At 41.1% G+C, this 16,924-nt stretch overlaps 1 protein-coding gene and 2 long non-coding RNA genes across 7 annotated transcripts in view; 1 reads left to right on the top strand and 2 right to left on the bottom strand.

The window, feature by feature from the left end:
* The window catches only part of LOC131519268 (uncharacterized), a 28,202-nt gene extending 26,413 nt beyond the window's left edge, over nucleotides 1–1,789 (bottom strand). For all 3 annotated transcript variants that reach the window (XR_009265567.1, XR_009265565.1, XR_009265566.1), the window contains exon 1: nucleotides 1,290–1,789. This is a non-coding gene — a long non-coding RNA (uncharacterized LOC131519268). The remainder of the gene's footprint in view (nucleotides 1–1,289) is intronic.
* A 91-nt stretch (nucleotides 1,790–1,880) lies between these two features.
* Nucleotides 1,881–16,924, top strand: part of MSRB3 (methionine sulfoxide reductase B3) — a 175,638-nt gene continuing 160,594 nt past the window's right edge. The window contains exon 1 of one of the 3 annotated variants that reach the window (XM_058742121.1): nucleotides 1,881–2,040. The gene's annotated coding sequence lies outside the window, so the exon portion shown is untranslated. Of the gene's footprint in view, nucleotides 2,041–2,657; nucleotides 2,766–9,111; nucleotides 9,188–16,924 lie in introns of those variants that run through there. The other 2 variants (XM_058742122.1, XM_058742123.1) reach the window with 2 other exon arrangements.
* LOC131519269 (uncharacterized) lies at nucleotides 5,206–8,714 on the bottom strand. Its single transcript, XR_009265568.1, has 2 exons — nucleotides 8,602–8,714; nucleotides 5,206–6,585 (listed from the first exon to the last, which is right to left on the bottom strand). It is a non-coding gene; the product is annotated as an uncharacterized LOC131519269 (long non-coding RNA).

The following is a 16,924-nucleotide window of genomic DNA, read 5'->3' as shown; positions in this document are numbered from 1 at the left end:
ATATGAACTAGGTTGTATGACAATGCATTCTTTATGAGTTTACGTGTTTGTATATAAGGCCAACTAAACTATTTTACATATGGCTTAATTATTACAGTCCTTTTAAACAAGTTTTTCCTTACACTCAGCTCAGCGCTCCTGTAAGTCAGTCCACAAATTACTGTGCTCATTTCCTTTTCTTTTTAAACAACTCCTTAGACTCTGGGCAAAGAACTATGTTAGGTGTTGTAAGGGAATTAAGAAAAACAGATGCTTATGTAATACACAGTTAAAGATACAAAGAAGAGGAAAGGGAGGGAATACTCGACAGTCTTCCTGAATATCCTCTTCCCACTGCCCAGCTTCTGGGGAGCTAAACTGAATGATAATACCATGTGTCTTTTAAATCCCTCATTTACTGTCTTGCAGTTTATTTACCCCTAGCTTACTTAGGTCATCTGCCCTTAGTCCCATTATCACTGCTAGTACATGAAGGCTGAAATCCACCCATTTGCCAGGAGTAATTCATGGGAGGTTGTGCTTGTCAGTACCAGATGATTTAAGGGGAGCCCCTTGTAAATGGACTGGCTTTTCACATGTGGGCCTTAATTCTTTGCCAGAATTAAATTTGTTTCGAAGTTTCTGATTTTCAAACAAAGCATTTTAAAACAAGCAGTGTGATGTGCAAATTACCATCCTTCAGTTCATATTAGAACAATCCACTCTAAATGTTTGACATTTACTCCGTAAGAATTTTGCATCAATAAATCATTTCTGTAGCATCTTAAAATGCACATAAGTAATCATATAACATCCTGCATCTCCAGGGCCTGTCCCGTTAGTGTGAATAAAAAAAATAATAAATTATAGTAATCAAGACATAATTATGTTGTCTTAAAAAGCTAAGGGTCACTTGGACTTGATTACTGAAGGAGTTATCAGTGCCAAAGAAAAGTCAGGGAACTACTTACTGGCTTGGGCCTGTAATTAAACTTCTGGGACTGACATTTCGGTCATCAGAAGTAGCACCTTTGGAATAAATTTCAACACTGCCTTTTAGAGGAGCTACAGCAAGTACAGAACCAGTGTAAGGGCTGGAGAGAGGTTGGTGGAGGAAAGGCCGACTGGTCTCAACATCAGCATTTAGCTATTAGGAAAACTGATGTCACAGTAGCTTGCCTAAAGTCCATATATAGTATTCAAATACTAGTTTGGGAAGAGTCGCTTTGTAATTTTGTCTAAGAACCTCCACCCCCCCTCCCACACCCACCCCGCGGAACACACACACCTGGTGTCCAGGGACCGCTCACCTGGAATGCGGGTGGGTGGTTTTAAGAATTACAACGCCTGTTTGTTGCGTGCTGGATGGCTCACCTGAATGCACAGTGCCGCTCCAGCCTCACCCTCCCACACTTACAGAAGTATTTGCCAGATCTTTTCATCCCCTCGTTACCCAAAGCTCTCAACTGATTAGGGGCAACGCAACAGTCTCCTCAAACCCCTTAAACGTCCTCCGGCGGGTGCCTGGCTCGCTGTCCGGTCTCCTCGTGGTGGTTTCTCTCTTTTCTGCCCCTTCAGGGGTCTCAGGTGGGACCTGGGTGGGGTGCTCGGCTCTGCTCTTGGGCCTCAACCCTGGAGAGGGATGCGCCCTGGCAGACAGATTCCACCTCCCGCTCGCGCTCGGCGGCCGGCGGCCTCGCGGCGGCGGTGAAGGGGGAGGATTCGGAGGAGGAGGGAGTTGGCGGCCGCCGAGGCCGGGCAGCGGGCCCCGTCCGCGGCGGGCGCGCTCCGCGGTCCTCCCTCGCTCGTCTCCCATGCTCATATTTGGACTCGGCTGCCCGTGCCCAGGAATTTCCCGTCATGCCTCCCGCCGCCCCGTCCGTCGCCCGGAGCCTGGGAGGGAGGGAGGGAGGGAGGGAGCGAGGCTCGGACGGCGGCGGCGGCGGCGGCGGCGGCTCCCCGGCCCTTCCATGCGCCCCCGGCGGACCCTCCCGCGCCCCCTCTCGCTCTGCCTCTGCCTCTGGCTGGCCGCGACTGCGGCGCGGGGAGCCGCGCAGTCAGGTAAGTTCGGGCTCCTTCACCGCCTCACCTCCCCCTTCCCACCCCAGCCCTGCCGAGTTGAGGTGTGACCCCGACCCCTGATCCCCTCCGAGCGCCGGGCTGCGCCCCCTTCAGACTCCTGCGGGGACGCCCCCTTTCCTGAGCTCAGGAGGGGCGCGGAAGGGGAGCGCCCCGCGCGGGCGGTGTGTGTGTGTGTGGGGGGGTTGGGGGGTGGGTGGATGGAAGGAGGTCAAGCTGGCTTCGCCCCCGCCTACGGGAGGCGTCTGGCCGCCTCGCTGACACCTTATCTCGTCCCCGGCGCGAACCTGAGCCCGAGGGAAGCTCTCGCCCGGCGCGGGCCCCCGGGGAGGGGCTTGGCGGGGCAGCCCGCAGGGGGCAGGGGAGGGGCGCCGCGCAGGGGGCCACCCGGAGCCCCCGCTCGGCGCAGGACCGCTCCGCCAAAGTGCCCGCTCGGATAACGGGCCGGGGCGCGTGGGAATGCGCCGGTCAGGCCCGCGCCTCCCGCCGGGCGTCCTGGAGGGGCGTGGGGCGCCGACGCGCCGGGAGGAAGCGCCGGGAGCGGCGGGAGGCGAGGAGGGGACACCGGGGGCGCACTGCCGCTCCCCCCCCCTCCCGCCCGCCGCGTCGCCCGCGCCTCGCGCTCAGGCTCAGGCTCAGGCTCAGACTCCCGCGGGCCCCGCTGGTATCTAATAGGCCAAAACCGAACAAAACCCCGAGTATGCCAGGTACCAGTCTTGTTGTTTTTAAGGGGAAAAAAAGCATCCGAGTCTGTTTTGTAAGTTTTACAGTGGACTGTTTTAAAGTGAACGAAAGTGTGAACGGAAGGTACCATTCCTGCATTCCTTAGTTTAGGACTATAATTGTGGTAATTCTGAGGTCTTAACACGATAATTTTTGAAGATCGTTTTCTTCTAATATTAGTGAGGGTTTTTTCTTTTACGTAAGGTTATTTATAAAAAGTAATGATTTGAGATTACAAATGTAGGTTTAGGTAAATGTGAAATTGCACGAACGTTGCTATTTGTGATGAGTATCTAACTTACTAATCATCAGAGCTTCTCAGTTCTTAATTTTTTTTTTTTCTGGAATGATAGAACAAAAATTTTAGTTCCTCAGTTGAGATTAGAAAATTTTAGTTTGCTTTTGGTTTTGCCACCAGTAGACTAAACTGTCAACATTAGATATGGCTTACAATTAGGACTTATAAATTAGTTGAAAGCTGACTCTATTAAGCATACATTATGTTCAAAACCCTCTGGTCTCTTTCTTCATATTTCCATTTGTAACATTGGTGGCAAAATAGATTTTAAAAGTTGGTCTTGTCTATAACAAAAATCTTCAGGATTCAGGTAACTTATAAAATTGCCAATTTAGGTTAACGGGAGCTTTTTAAATGTTTAATTTTATTAAATGTGCAGTTTATAAATACTAATTTAAGCAATGATATCAATTGCATGATTGAAAACAGTACTGAGTAGTACTGTTTTTTTTTTTTTTTAAAGATCTTTTATGAATTCGTATTTTACGAGTACCTTTAATAGTACTTCTTGGGAAATACAACAGGTTCTAACAGCACTTTTTATTAGTGGTCTTCTAGAAAATACTGTGCTGCACGATAAAGAGTGGATTGTACTGCCAGGGAATATGGTTTTTTTTTTCTTTTTCCTTCAGTGATATGTTGACTTACCTAATACTTGTGGTAAAGCAGCCCTTGAAGACCCAAATCCACTGTACTGTGGCCCCTTTCCAGCAATTTTGAACACCAAATTTATATTTGGACCATTTAAACATTCATTCTTTTAATTTTGGTCCCTGCTGACATATAAGTCTAATTTCTGGTGACTTTTATTAGGGCCCTATGTGAACGTCTGGAATTTTTTTATATTAAAATAAGTAGCTCTCTGCCATGGAGAATTTTGTCACAGTGCCTAAACTGCCTGTCTGCCAAGGTTGCAAACATACAACATAATTTAGATTTTGAATCAACTCACGGTTTTTTGGCTTTTAAAGGTGCTTGTTCTAATATCTTAGCTAAAGTGTTAACCCATTAGGTCAGAAATCTTTACTGTTTTGCTAAACCCAAGTAACAAGAATATGCAAAGAAGATCCCAACAATAGTTTCATAGGTTTTCCCTATTCGAATACGTTCATCTCTTTTAAGTTACAAATGAAATTTCAACCATTAAAGAGGAACTTTAGGAAATAATGCTTTTTGTTTCTATTATCTGGTTGCAATTCTTTGATTTTATCTCAGCCGTGTTACTTATTATAGTTGGGGATTCGGTTCAGATGTTTAGCTCTCTTCTCTGTAAAGTGATGAAGTTGGACATAGTCTCCGTGTCCCTTCTAACTCCAGGATCCTGAAATATTGTTTTTGTTTATAAAATGCTGCAGTTACCCAGACTACATTGATTCAAACTTCTGATTGTCAACTCTTACTTGCTATGCATGTTAAACTGGTCTACCTGTAGTCAGAAATGATTGGTATGGATCCAGGTTTGGGGAGCCTGAATCTGCCTCTGGAACATCTTGATATGTGGCATATGCACACAGTTGCACACACCTTGACAGAGTTCCATGATAGTAAGCTTCTGTTACTTTCTCTTTCCCTCTCTAATAGCAGAAGGTGCTGGTTATGTCATGGCGTAAATGTCTCACTGCTCTTTGGGGACAGCTAAGCCCAGGCCCTAAGATGGTCTGGTATTCAGTTTTGGAATTTGTGTTTGGGTTAGGGATACCACTGTAGGGCACCCAAACTTTTCTGTAGTTGGAGGCCTGTGACTAGTTCTTTGGAGGCATTCCAGATGAAATGCCCTACATTCCTACAAAATGCCCTATTGATCATACTTGGACCTACCCATCTGGTTTACTCAGAATTAAATTGAGTTTGGATAGGAGGGCAATCAGATAGCTATTTCATTTACTACTTGTTAGTTAGCATCTGTGATTGCTGTACAAATTGCTCAAGGCTTTACTTTGAGTATTTCTATATTTTCTCCTTCCTGGGCACAGTGAGATTTTCTTTTAAAATGCTCAGCGTGATTCCTGATCCTTGTTCACATATTTTCTCTATAGCACACCAAAGTCATGTTTATGGCTTTTAAGGAAATGCAAATAAAGAGAAAAGAAGTTATAGAAAAGGTAGGTCAGTAATAAATCAACCAATTGACTTTATAGAGGATTTGGTTATTGCCTCATTTAAGCTTCTGTTGCAAGTAACAGAAACGAACATGAACTAGTTTTAAGAAAACGAAAGAAAGAAATTTGATGGGAGCCAAATGCAGACAGACCTTATTAGGGACCAGGGACTGGAAAACCTGGAACTTTCCTGCTCTCTACTGTTTGCCTTTCTTTGCTTCACTGTTCTTTCTTTGCTGACCATTTTTTTTTCCGCTTTCCTGTGTTCATGGTTGAATGTGACTGTTCAGCAGCCCCTGAGTATTTACGTGTCCCTTGGTTCCAAGCACAAGGAAAGACTGATACGTTGAGACTTGATCCTAAATTCCCGAGAGAAAGAACGCAATAGACATAGTGTGGGTCACATTGTTGACACAGATTTCCCCTAAGGTCTCTTTTAATTCTAGAATTCTTTGTAGTAGAGACTGCAGACATTTACGTGGTTTGATTTTGCATTTTTACATTTTGTATTATGGGGTTATTAGTCCTTAAAAGGTATAATTTTCTCTTGATTGCACTGTGTGTGGAAAAGCCACCTTCACTGGGATCCTAGGATGTTAGAGCAGTTCATTCATACTGAGGCAGGAATGCTGAAGAGGAGCCTTTGGGGAGTAAATGGGGGGGAGGGGGGGTTAGCACTACATTCAGGAGTTACAACGCAGCTCAGGATCCACCTGACTTGAAAATCCTTTTTAATGACAACTGATCCATCCTACAATCGTCTGCATATTTTTAGGAATTCATTGCATTAGAATGCTGAGCTCAAATAGCTCTTCAGGGTGAATTCATTGAAACTATTTAAGTAATAATTAGAGACTTTCAAAATAGTAATAGCTGAGGGAGTTCTGTAGTTATTTTCCTGTTTCTCACATGTCTAGCATTTTCCATCTCTACTTTCCTTTAGACTGCTTCTGCTGTGTGGAATATTTTTCTCTTGGAACCTGTCCTTAAGGCTCCATCTCATGGTCTTTTGTGAAACTTTCTTCACCTCTTAGAATTGTCGTTTCCTTGTGTTTTCAAGACATTTTGTACCCTGATTGGAGCATGATTTTACCATCTTGCATTATCAAATCCGTACGTATTCATCTTCTTCACTAGACTGTAAGTTCTATTAGACAAATGGATCATGTAGAAGAATTCGGATGGGCTGTTAGCATCCATCATCCCAGGTATAATGATCCCAGCTTTTTCAAATGTTCTGAAGCTTGTATGGCATCCTGCTTGTCACTGCCTTCTTCTTCAGATATTGGAGTTCAGCCACTGCTCTTCTTTCTCAGTCCTTGCTGTTTCTTAGATATTGTAGGCTTTTCCATGAACATTGTAATTTCCTATGTGATAATCACATATATAGAATGATAGAGTGTTCTCCTGCAAACCGAGATAGATGGGGAAAGAGAATATAGCAAACTGATGTGGAAGGAATCAACTTGTGTTGAGCACCCAATATTTTACCAGGTCAGATAGAGAGGGTGGGTGTAGAAAATCATTGGAGACTATTTGAAGGGAAATAGTGTGAAGATAAAAGATTGAAGATTAGGTGTGGCCTAGAATGTGGAGGACTTTTTTAAAATTTTATTTTATTTTTATTAAAAAAATTTTTTAAAAATGTTTTATTTATTTTTGAGACAGAGAGACAGAGTGTGAGCAGGGGAGGGGCAGAGAGAGAGCAAGACACAGAATCCAAAGCAGGCTCCAGGCTCTGAGCTGTCAGCACAGAGCCTGATGCGGAGCTCAAACTCACAAACTGTGAGATCATGACCTGAGCCGAAGTCAGACACTTAACTGACTGAGCCACCCAGGCGCCCCTACGTGGAGGGCTTTTAATCCTAGGCCAGAAAATTTGGACTGGGTTAGTAAGCTATGAGATAGAAGTCTTTTGTGTCCTCAAAATATTGTAATCAAAGTTGGAGTATAAGATATATTATCTAATGATCCAAAGGGTGAACTCAGTCAGGAAAGAAACCATTGGACTAATAAAGAAGGGTTATGAGATATATTTTTTTTAATGTTTACTTTTGAGAGCGCACAAGCAGGGGAGGGGCAGAGAGAGAGAGATATAGGATCTGAAGCAGGCTCTGTGCTGACAGCAGTGATCCCTATGTGGGGCTCGAACTGACAAATTGTGAAATCATGATCTGAGCTGAAGTCGGATGCTCAACTGACTGAGCCATCCAGGTGCCCTGAGTTTTTCTTAGAGACTGAAGAGCTAGGTTAGTGACTGTGGGATTGGAGGAGTGTTGCTGATATAGATTGGACAGAAATAAACAATTAATTGGAGATGGTGAAAGAGAGGGATGAATAAAAGATGATGGAAAGACGTTAGGCCTGGGTGATTGCAAGAATGTGAACTCAGGAGGTTTGTGGGTGAGGATAAAAAATGAGTTTTATTTTAGATCTATTGCATTTGAGGCGCTGGTAGAATATTAATGTGGAGACAAGTAGCTGAATCAGAAATGGGAGGTTCGGGTCTGGAGATCAAACGTATGCGACACCTGGGTGGCTCAGTTCTGTTAAGCATCTGACTCTTGCTTTTGGCTCAGGTCATGGATTTCATGGTTCACGTGTTTGACCCCGCATCCCACTCTGCGCTGGTGGTGGGGAGCTTGTTTGGGATTCTCTCTTTCTCCCTCTGTCTCTGCCCCTCCCCTGCTGCTTCTCGCTTTCTCTCTAAAATAAACAAACTTAAAAAAAAAAAAAAAGGATGAAGCAGTACAGTTTAAAAAAAATCATGAGTAAGGAAGATTAAAAATAAAGGGGAGAAGAAAACAAAACATTTTTGTTGACTGGAATAAGAGGGAGGGGACAGGAAAAGCATCATCAAGAAGATGCAGTTTCATCTGGCTTTGAAAGATGCCCAGTTAGTATGTGGCATTTTGTCCATGAACTTTCCTTATTTAGGGGACATCACATTTACGCACTCCACAAATAGTACATGGGAAGCCTTGAACAAAGGATACTGCACCCAGAAAGACCTTCCCAAACTGCAAAATTGTTGCTCCTTCTTCCCTTTTTAACGTCTCCAGTGGCTTATGGTAAGATAAGGAACTAACTCCTTAAATGTCTTCCTCATCACCAAGCCTTGATTTGTCTGTACTCTGAGCTTCCCACAAGTGGTTCATTTGGCCTTGAACACACATTTTACACTGTCTCCTCCTCATTCCTCCCTTTACCTTCCCCAAGAACGTGACGCCAATGTGATTGCCACCAGATGAAGTACTCTTTGGCTTTTTTTGGGTTGTTGTTCTCTGTGGGCACTTTTTATTGCCATGGTCAAGTTCTTATCCATAAAATAATTGTTGACAATTTCCTAAACTATAATAAAATAAAAAAGTATAATAAATCACATTCCTACCTCTTTCTTACAGAATGCCATGTTTTTCTTACCTTTTCAAATGTCACCTGCATGATTCTTGAACACTTGAGTTGGCCACCTGGGCCACCATACCCCGATCTCTGACATTTCGCCATGGTAGCCTGGTGTGGCATTGTTGCCTGGCATTTGTTTTTTTTTTTTTTTTAATTTTTTTTTTCAACGTTTATTTTATTTTTTGGGACAGAGAGAGACAGAGCATGAACGGGGGAGGGACAGAGAGAGAGGGAGACACAGAATCGGAAACAGGCTCCAGGCTCTGAGCCATCAGCCTAGAGCCTGACGCGGGGCTCGAACTCACGGACTGTGAGATCGTGACCTGGCTGAAGTCGGACGCTTAACTGACTGCGCCACCCAGGCGCCCCTGTTGCCTGGCATTTGTAAGAATGGGTTACCCAGCTGAGTGCTGACTTGGAAACCACGAGGCAATTTCTTGATATCTGACTTTCTGAAGGAAAGCAGAGGGGATTTACTTCATTGAGAGGACTTCAGTTGCACAAACTGTAGAGGTTTGTAAGATATGAAGATGACTGCAAGTGAAATAGAGTAATAATGCTGGTATAGGACATGTGTTCTCAGGGCCTGGCTTCCTGACCAACGGTATAACCTGATTCTGTTTCTAAAAATAGTACACTGTTCATTACATTTGTCTAAAATGACATATTTATGTTCAGTCTAGAGTATGAAGAATAATTTCTACTTTAATTTAAAAAAAGGAACCATCTCATATGGTAGTATTTGTGTTTTTATGGCTTTTGACTGAGAAAATGCCTACTAGCAAAAAGCCACTACTGAGGTTTTAAATGAGTTTTTTTTAATATAAAAAAAAAGCATTCTCATGTTTGGAAAGTACACACGTGTAGGAATTATGGTATAGAGAGTCTATGGACAGCTTGATTTCTTGCTTTGTGGAACTCTCAGAGAGGTTCTGGACTCAGCTTTCAGTGGCTCATTGTCACCTCACTTTAGAGTGGGGTGGAGAATCTGACCATGGTTGAAATTTTGGAATGACAAGAACCCTTCTCAACATGCTCCTGCAACAGCAGTTGACTATTTTATGCCAGACAATGTACTTTATGCTAAGACTGGGCTGTGAAGCAGTCTCAGGGATTAGTATATGAATACGTTTTATAATTATATTTTCAGTATATGAGCATCATTCTTAGGGCTGTCCTCCTGTTTTTAGGATGAAATTTAATAGGTGATTTGCATACAAATACGTCCCTACAGCAGTCTCTGTTATGGCATAACTGTGTTCTATTACAGTAAATTACATGATGAATCTTTATGTTTTTTTAGGTCAGTTTATTTTGTTTAAAGTGGAAAAAACCTGCAAACAAAACCAACCACTCCCTCAGTACCTATGTTAAATTTAAGACGACACTGGAGATAAGCCTATGCTGCATGTTAGAGTCTTTAAAAAATATCAGGACAGCTTTTGTGTAAATCAGAGAGCCGTGACTTTTATTTATTTATTTATTTGCTGTTTATTCATTTAATTTCTCTTAATTTATATCGAGTTTGATTGTTAGAGAATCTGGGCGTGGTTGGGGTTGGGAGAGATCTACAGTGACTATTACAGGTGGATATTTTATTTTAGATTAGTGTGTATAAGGAAAGAAAGGCAGAGCCGTATCTCCCTGTACACAGTCCAGAAGATTAGATAGGACAGCAATTGAGGGACCGCAGGTCCCTGGGAGCCCTGGCCTCACAGTAACTGAGAAGGAAAAAGTGCAGACACTACCGTCTTTCCTATCTATATGCCCTCTAGTTAGGTCACTGTAGAGAGCCAGGATGAGCATAGTTGAGGTGGGGATGTTTATCAACTTGCAGAGCCAGTTGAAAAACTGCAGACTCATTAATATATTTGCATCCTTGTGCATATGTTCATGTTGCAAAGGAATCAGTGTACTGTGATAAAAAGAACATTGGATAACAAATTGGAAGACTGGGTTTTCCTAGTCCTTTTCTTGTCTAAGGCATAAGCTCTCTGTGCCTCAGTCTTCACATCTGCAGAATGAATTGGTTGGACTGAGTAATACCTAATATATAAGATTCTGTAATGTATGGATTCTGTAGTGAGTGTATGGGTTGTCTAAAAGTCTGCAAGTATCTTTCATAATTTTTAATGGAAATGACATAATTAATAAATTATACGTAATTATGTCTTTTCTTGTTATGTTTGGTTCAAGTTGTCTGTTTTGTGGAACTAAGTATAAATATTATTCTGTGACTAAGATCTTCTGTTTGAACTTTGTAGCCTAATGTGCTCAGTAATTTGATCCATAAGCAGAGTTATATAACCCTTTTAAAGATTTAGTATTTATTTAGAGGATAGGTTACAGTGAATTAGAAGCATCGTATTAGCTATCCCATTTGAAGTAATGGCAGTAAGCACTAGGAATTATATTGGTTGTCCTAAATGTATAGCTAAGAATTGCTTATTTAGGCTTGATGATATATCTCAGATAAGAACAGTCTTCTTTTAATTAGGGTACACTGCTAGTAGAATTTGCTTTTGACCATTCTAGAAACATATTTAATTCTTTTTTTTTTAATGAAAAAAAAATTTTTTAACATTTATTCATTTGAAAGAGAGAGAGAGAGAGAGAGGGAGAGACAGAGCATGAGTGGGGGAGGGAAGAGAGAGAGGGAGACACAGAATCCAAAGCAGACTTCAGGCTCCCAGCCATCAGCACAGAGTCCGACCCGGGGCTCAAACTCAGGAACCGTGAGATCATGACTTGAGCCCAAAGTCAGACACTCAAGTGACTGAGCCACCTACTAGGCACCCTGAAATATATTTAATTCTTAAACTAGTTAATTTGCTCTTATCATTAAAGAAGAAAATCTCCATTGAGCTTTAAGGAAGAAAAACAACTTTACTAGTTAGGTAAAAAAAAAAAAAAAAAAAAACAACCCAACAAAACCAACAAACTTCTCTTGCCTTTAAAACGTATTAGTAAACGTTTGCCCTTTTTTATTATAAAATATTTCACATGCACAAAGAATATATCACATCTCTATATAAGACATACAGAGTAATTTTTAAAAATCTAGGTGTCCCCACTCAGTGGAATGGTAAAAGCTGCCTGTGTGACCTTCATTCACAGCTTCCCTCTCTGCTCAGAGTACCCACAGTCCTGCATTCCATGATGATCACTTCACACAAATGATAACTAATACACTCTTGCTTCTTTTTTTTATAGTTAAACCATAGATGTATCTAAATCTACATATTTTATTATTTACTTTTGCATGTTTGGAGGTCTGTCAATGGTGTCATCTGCTGTGTAACTTCTGTGACTTGCTTTTTCCCCCCATCACATTATATTCGTGTTATCCATATTGGTGTCTGTAACTCATTTTTAAAGATGAACATTTCTTTTGTTATCCATATGTTTTTCTACTTTTTATTTATTTCTGCTCCTTTCACACTTATCTGGTAGGGTGCTTCTATTTTCCTGTGAAGTCAAATAGTTGTATTTTCTCCCACTGCTTCTATGCTTCACCATCCATATATCCCAATGATAATAATGATAGTGATAATGACAATGGCAAATACTCACATATAGATGTTACTAGTGTATTTACTATTTGTGCCAGACACTGGTCTAAGTGTTTACCCTTTACATATATTAACTTATTTACTGTCCATGGCACCTTTATCAAGGAGGTAGCATGTTACCATGAGAGCTCATATTTGAGATGAGGCCCGTTGGTGCGAGGAACTCAATAATTTGCATGACTATGATTTGAATCGTGGCAGTCTGGCTGCAGAGTTTATGTTCCTACTCATTATACTATTGTGACTCCTATGTAATCTTTTTTTTTTTTAGTTATATTTTTTCCCATTTAACTTTTTAAGGTATTAAAGCATTTTTGTGACTTTCAAAAAAGAATGACCCTAGTGTGAGCTTCAAGCTGGTTCTCCTGCACAACACCAGTTTTTAATGTCATGCTATAGTTTAATTTCCTTCATGGTTTGGCCATGACTTTTTAATGTAAGTTTTAAAGAATTCTCTGGGATTTATTATTGCTTTTTCCCCTAATTAAAAAATATACCTTCTTCATTATTCTTCTAAAATCTTTCAGTCATTTCCTTTAGTATGTGGCTTGGAATTGGTTCCATTGATTTCCTGCACTAATTTGGACCATTTTCTTCATTTTTAGACAACGGCCTCCTCTTTTAAAAAATATTTCTGTGACTTTAAATGAATCAGTTAATCTTCCTGAGCCTTGGACTTGCCAACTAAGTTGCATTTGTTAAGTGTAATTATTTCATTAATCAGACATATGTAATTGCTAATCAGAACCTCCTTTCAGTGTGAAGTAACCATGGGCGATCATGAAGGAAAATAATTAAGTAAAGAGAAGTCCTTGGTAGTGGTTGGAAATTACTGATTTTCCTCAACCCCTCAAATTGCAGAACAAAAAACTTCAGCATAGAGAGTGAAATCCCTTTGTACTGTAACTTTCTTGTATAACTTTAATTTTTTCCTAAATTGATTAATTTCCTAACTGATTTTTTTTCTCTTACATTGTGAGTTTATGAGGTCTTCAGGTTTTCCCAGGGTCTTGGATAATCTCCTAATATCCTTTATTTAAACATGCTCATATTTCTCTCATGTAACCAAACAAAAAGCCTACTCCACTTGCCATCATCCTCTGTGACCAAGTTGTTTTACAAGTTGTCTATGTCCTTGCTGTCTATCTCCTATCCATCCAAAAATATGTATTAAATCTGTGTTATGTGTCAGGAACTAACTTCTCTAATCTCTGGGGACGTAGCATGAGCTAGAGAGACTAGTTACTTTCATTCTCAGTTTGGAACCAGCATAGCCTGTTGTAGAAGGAGTGAGAAGACCATTCTGTGGTAGGAGCAGGAGGGAAGATGGTTATAGGTGAGGGCAAAGAGGATGGTGAGATCATATGGGGCTTTTGGACCATAATGAGGAGCTTAGATATTATTCTGTGTGATGGAAGCCATTAGTGAGTTTTAAGCAGGCAGTGACAAGATCTGATTTGCGTTTTAAAATAATCAGTCTGGCAGCTGTGTGGAGAATGGATTGTAGGGATCAAATGGAAGCAGGTAAACCATTAAAGTCTACTGTACTTGATAATGGTGCTGGTGGCAAAACTCATGGATTGCCAATGGATTGGCTATAGGATCTAAGAAAATGAGAGGAACCTTCCATGCTATTCCACTGAGATTTCTTTGATTGGAGCCATTAATCATGTCCATATCACTAAACCTAGTGGACTCAATTTGGGTACCTATCTTCCTGACTTCAGGGCGTTTGATACATTGTTTACTTCTAGAAATAGTCTTTTCTACTGATTTGTAGCACTGTTATTGTTATATATGTGATCCTAGGCAAATTAATTAAAGTATGTGTGCCTTAGTTTTCCTCACTTGTAGAATGGTGATAGTATTGTTCCTACCACATAGATGGTTATAATCATTGAATTAGATAATAAATGTTGATTACTTAGTGCAGTGCTTTCCACAGAGTTCATTCACAGTAAATGTTAGCTAGCAACATCCTTATCATTGTCCTAACCATCATTATCATTGTTTTTCTGGAACAACACTTTCCTTGACCCCTTCCTTCTTTGGCCCGTGCTTGTTCTTGGTCTTCTTTGCTAACTCTTTCTCCTCCAGCTCACCTATAAATGTTGAAGTTCCTCAGGGCTCTGACATTTTCTCTTCTCATTTTACACCTTTTCTGAGGCAATCTAATTTGTTCCATTGCTTTAGTTCCATTTGTATAAAGTTAACTCCCCCTAAATCTAGCCATAAACCAGATCTATTTCCCAAGCCACAGTCCTGTATATCACTTGCTTCTGTATTATCTCTGCTTGGCTGGCTGTGTCTTAAGCCCCTTTAATATGTTTAAAAAAATGAATGAGAGAGAGAGAGAGACCCGCAGAGAGAGGGAGAAAGAGAATCCCAGGTAGGCTCTGTGCTTATCAAGACATGCATCTTGATCTGACACACCATGAGATCATGATGTGAGCTGAAATCAAGAGTCAGATGCTTAACCGACTGAACCACCCAGGCACCCCTGAAGTTCCATATTCCTATAATGGCTTCCAGGATTTGTTTCTGCCTACTTTGTGAGCCTTATCATCTCCCCCCTGTACTTCTCACCTACAGCATCCAGACATGCTCTTCTTTCATAACCGCCAACAGACTACACTCATTCTTATCTGCCACTGCTCATCATTTTCTTTGTCTGGGACACTTGTTTCTTCATTCTTAATATGGGCAACAGCTTTATCTTTTATTCTTAGTTTAAATGTTACTACCTTCAGGAAGGCTTTCTTATGCCCTCCCTATCCCCTGCCCTCCCCTCCCTCCCCCGACAACTAGACTGCTTCCCTCTGTGATAAAGGGTATTTATACCCCCTTTGTTTCTCTGTGATCCTTACTGCACTTGCTAATAGTATCTTTCTCACAATATGTTAGCTTCACAGAGGCGGGGACCATGGCATATTGTTTCTCACTTTGTCCCCAGCATCTGTTTGTTAAATAGAGTAAAGGGTGAATGCAGTGTGGGCTTGTCCAGTTTGGGAAGTGAGAAGCCTTGTAGCTGAGTTTGATGTGTGCTTTTCCTAATCTTTCAGGGTGATAAAGAGAAGAAGAGAACAGTTTAGGTTTACTGTAGCTTAATTTTCTGACTCCAGTGGCCACAGTGTAGAGAGAGGGGAAGGAGCATCAGAACTGGAGGTGACTGGAACAAGAAGTGGTGCCTTAGGGTTCGGTGTCTTTTCCTTATCGAAGCGCCCAGAATTTCCAGGGCAGTGCCCCTCGTTCCCTACATTTGCCTGTCTTTTTCAGAAGTCAGCCATGGCAGTGCTTCCCAAATCTGTGGTATGCTAGGCATGCGCATTACCTCAGAACCCCTGTTTAGTGTGGCCTCCATGCCAGAAGTGCTTGCCAGAGTTAACTGTTGGCTCTACATATACTCTGTGCCAGTTATTAAGCTCTTTATACTTGTGACCTACCTGCTCTCTGGCCCTGGCGCCTATTTACAATCCTGGCAGGAATCTGCTGGATTCTCTTTCACTAACTTGCAGGAACAATGTTTGCACATGAGAGGAGTTGGGATAGGTTTTTTCTCCAGTACGTTTGCTCTGCATTTTGTTTAGCAGAAGTATTTCAGAGTGGGTTTATCCATTTCACTTTCCAGTGTGGATGCACATCTTCCTCTGTTCTCTTTAAAAGATATTTACTTGTATTGCCACCTTTGTGTGTGTGGTGTGCATGTGTATGCAAGTGTGCAGGCTCTCTTTATCTCTGCTTTTTAAAAATTCCCTCCCTGTCATTTCTTTGTTTTGTAACTCTATATGAAAATCATTTTTTAGTAGGTGCATTTAAATCCTTTATATTTTATGTTATCATGGACATCTATGATGGCATTCCTTGTCCTATTGTTTTATCCTCTTTTTATAATCTTTTCCTCTTAGTTTTCAGTATTTTGCCATATGGTTTCTGTGTTTTATTTGCTTTTACATTTCGTAGGGATTTGAAAGGTTGACATATTTTAACTTCTATAACCTTGAAAAAGTGTTTAGAAACATCATTGAGCCTAAACTGATTTAAATACTAAATTTGAAAAAAAAACCAGGATACAATAAATAGCATTTGTCTCTTCTCTGCAGGAGAAGTCTGGGATTCTTTTATTTTTTCTGCTCTGCCTTTGTTAACGAAAGTGGGGCTATAGATCCACATGGTTATTGTAGAAGTGTTATTTTTATATGTTCTCTCTTTTAAGGAGAGAACATATTTCACTTAATTATATAACATCTACTGCCTTTAGTGATTACCATCATACCTTTTCTACCTCAATTTTACTATTTTTTTTTATTTTTTAAATTATTTTTTTGTTTATTTTTTATTTTTTTTATTTTTTTATTTAAAAAAAATTTTTTAACGTTTATTTATTTTTGAGACAGAGAAAGACAGAGCATGAATAGGGGAGGGGCAGAGAGAGAGGGAGACACAGAATCTGAAACAGGCTCCAGGCTCTGAGCTGTCAGCACAGAGCCCGACGCGGGGCTCGAACTCACGGACTGTGAGATCATGACCTGAGCCGAAGTCATGACCTGAGCCGAAGTCAGACGCTTAACCGACTGAGCCACCCAGGCACCCCTCAATTTTACCATTCTGAAGGATATTATGATCATTGTATCATTTGGCTAGAGTTCATCCTTGAGGCCTTTTTTTCCCCTGCATGCAGAATATATGCATGCATGTTTCCTGAGCTCTCTTGTTATCCGAAGGAATTACAGAGTGTTATATAACATGTAAGCTCTTTATTTGCAAAACAA

This window comes from Neofelis nebulosa, chromosome 8 (assembly GCF_028018385.1).
Source record: "Neofelis nebulosa isolate mNeoNeb1 chromosome 8, mNeoNeb1.pri, whole genome shotgun sequence".
Classification (NCBI taxonomy): domain Eukaryota; kingdom Metazoa; phylum Chordata; class Mammalia; order Carnivora; family Felidae; genus Neofelis; species Neofelis nebulosa.
Note: the sequence above shows the minus strand (reverse complement) of the source record. Positions and strands in the feature narration are given on the sequence as shown.